This window comes from Cucurbita pepo, chromosome LG02 (genome assembly GCF_002806865.2).
Source record: "Cucurbita pepo subsp. pepo cultivar mu-cu-16 chromosome LG02, ASM280686v2, whole genome shotgun sequence".
NCBI lineage: Eukaryota > Viridiplantae > Streptophyta > Magnoliopsida > Cucurbitales > Cucurbitaceae > Cucurbita > Cucurbita pepo.
Genome location: NC_036639.1, coordinates 9,341,440 through 9,344,170, shown reverse-complemented (window position 1 = coordinate 9,344,170; position 2,731 = coordinate 9,341,440). Strand labels below are relative to the sequence as shown.

Here is a 2,731-nt window from a genome sequence, read left to right as displayed (position 1 = left end):
GCAGGTCAAGGACAATAATTTTAAACGGAATCACATAAATTAGTCGATGATCAAGGAAGTTTATGTTTTATGGGTTTTAGAAATGATTTGCTTTTACCAAGCTCAAACCGAGGCTTGAGGGTGATAATGCTATGTGTCACGATCATACTTTTTGAACCTTAAGTCATCATGATATTAATATGCTCATGACAAGCCTAAAGGAGAACTCAACCAAACACAACTCATTCAGACTTTGTGGTTTCGTCAAATCTTAGGCAAAGTTTGCCTTCGTCAACCAAACACAACTTATTCAGAATCCAAGCTTGTTCGACCACACACGCTGCGTGTGCATGCATGTTCAATCGTCTGCAATTCTAGTCAATTTGTCTCTACACTAGGCCAAGTCATTCGGCTTGACCTTAGCTCTACTTGGGGCCAAGGTCTCTCATATGCAACGTATAATCTCATCTTATCATCTTGGTTCCCAATTAACATGGTCCACATATCTTGATACATTCCAAGTCTCAGAATGTCATCAACCATTAAAGCTTACTTGGACATGTTCATCAAGAACAAACTCATGTATTGTTAATCTCATCTGAACATCTCGAACATCCATCTATTAGGGTTCTATTGAGCCATTGGCCCTCCTGTGCCCACTCCATGTCATTTACAAACTCCATATTTGATAGCGAATGCATATACCAAACTCCGACACATGGGCGGGAACGCAATGTTGGGTCATCCCCATCATCTGACATTATCTTTGAAAGAAAATTGCCTGAGACATTCGTCTCACAAGACTAGCTCTCACTATAACATACGTACGCGTCAAAAGGTAGCTCACTTAGGCAACAGGGCCCAAGGATGATGGAGAGCAAACACAATTCTTCATGCTAGAGTATATTTTGTGACATTTCTAATCTTTCCAGAGTAAATGTGATTTTGGCGGAGGTCATATGGCCCCGTGGAGCATCTGTTGTGTGTCTAATTTATACACCAAATTTGGTGATCTTTCATCTTTCATATAGACAACTTAACTCAAAAGTTGCATTAAGAAATTTATATTAAAACTCCAACTTCTAAAGTTATGGTCTAAGACCTTTTCCGACCCTTTTCGAGCTTGTCTTCAACACTCATGCTGCCTCGTTCTCTCTAACCTTAACTTTTATTTTGCACCTAAGTTACCTCGACTTTTAGTTTGCACCACATAGGTTCATATACTCTAAAAAGTGCTTAAAGTTCATAAATCCAACCCCATTTTATTTAAAACTGATTGGTATTACAAGCACTCGAAATGTAAGAACAGCATTGGAGATTTAGGGACACACAGCATTGCAACGGCAAATGCGAGAGTTGGCACCATGGGGAATGCATTTGCAGCCCTTTGGTGGGATATTTCCATTCCTTGCCATTGATTCAGTGTAGCATTCTGAGATTCCAATCCACCCTCCACATGTTCCTGTTGAACGAAATTCTTGTGGGCAAGTCTTTGATTGATCTGCAATGCAATGATTTGCAAGAACTTAAGCGATTGAAACAACATATTTGGGTGTTAGAAGGAGTATCAAAGGCTTACCAATAGAGTGAGAATTGGATACAAGGCTGAGGAGAAGAAACGATAGGAGAGCAACGCAAATCAACTTCTTGCCCATCCTTGCTATCATCTTTTGTTTGTGGTTCAGATTATCACATTCATGTTCCTATTTATATTAGTTTCTTAAGCTGCTTAAACGATCTAAATACTCAACAACATTTGGTTAATTAAACTTAGTGGATTAATTTAAGATTAGCATCAATAAAACGGCTGGAAAATGCTAGAAAACAGAATTTTTTTCTCAAAAGGAAAGGAGACGTGCTAGAGTTGTATGGTTTTTAATTTGTTTCCTTCCCCTTTTTGATCACCGACCAATGATGAAGATTCAGCCTTAACTTTTAACTAATTTGGAAATGACAACTAATTTTTTCTCAGACCTTTTTATTCAAGAAATATCAACCGACATACGGAGAGAAAAAAGGTGAATGTTGAACGTGTAAGATAGATATGAATTCAAATCCCTAATTTGAACGTGTATGTGATAAGTCCAAATGTAGAGTATTGATATCAAATTTGGTGCTTACTATAGTTTTGTGACATGACATATGTGGTTCAAAAATGTGTATTAACTTGTTGCCAACCCCCAGGGTTCCCCCACGGTTAACGTTACAAGTCAAAGTCAAACTCCCTCCTACTCTCCCTTTTGTCATCTTACCTAATGAAATAGAGACGTCACTATAAATAACTTGAAGTAACCAAAGCGCCCTAATCTAACTTAAAGGATAAAATTTAAACGTAAATGCAACTCTCCTACCTTCGGTCCATGGCCTTCACTACGATGACGTCATCCACATAGAAGTGTCTTACCTTTACTTGAAAAATAAAAGTAGCACGTGACTTAAGCATTTTAAGGAATATTAAGTAACTCCATTATTCGGGTCAAAAAATGCAAACACAAGCATCCATTGTGAGACCTATCTTTTAAAAAATATTTTATGGTTTGATACTTTCAAGTAAAGTACAAATTGGATGTGTAGTACTTCTCTACACACGACTTACGCACGCACAGATCCAGCTAGCGAGTGTATCTGTAATAACTCATACCGGTGGCATTAAATGAGGAAAAAGCCAAGTCTAACCAACATTTTGGGTAAAGAGAAATGACTAAAAAAAAAAAAAAAAAAAAAAAAAAAAAAAAAAAAAAAAAAAAAAAAA

General features: G+C 37.2%; 1 long non-coding RNA gene across 1 annotated transcript; it reads right to left on the bottom strand.

The window, feature by feature from the left end:
* Positions 1-1,223: 1,223 nt before the first annotated feature.
* Positions 1,224-1,656, bottom strand: LOC111789370. Its single transcript, XR_002814328.1, has 2 exons — positions 1,559-1,656; positions 1,224-1,480 (listed from the first exon to the last, which is right to left on the bottom strand). It is a non-coding gene; the product is annotated as an uncharacterized LOC111789370 (long non-coding RNA).
* Positions 1,657-2,731: the final 1,075 nt, after the last annotated feature.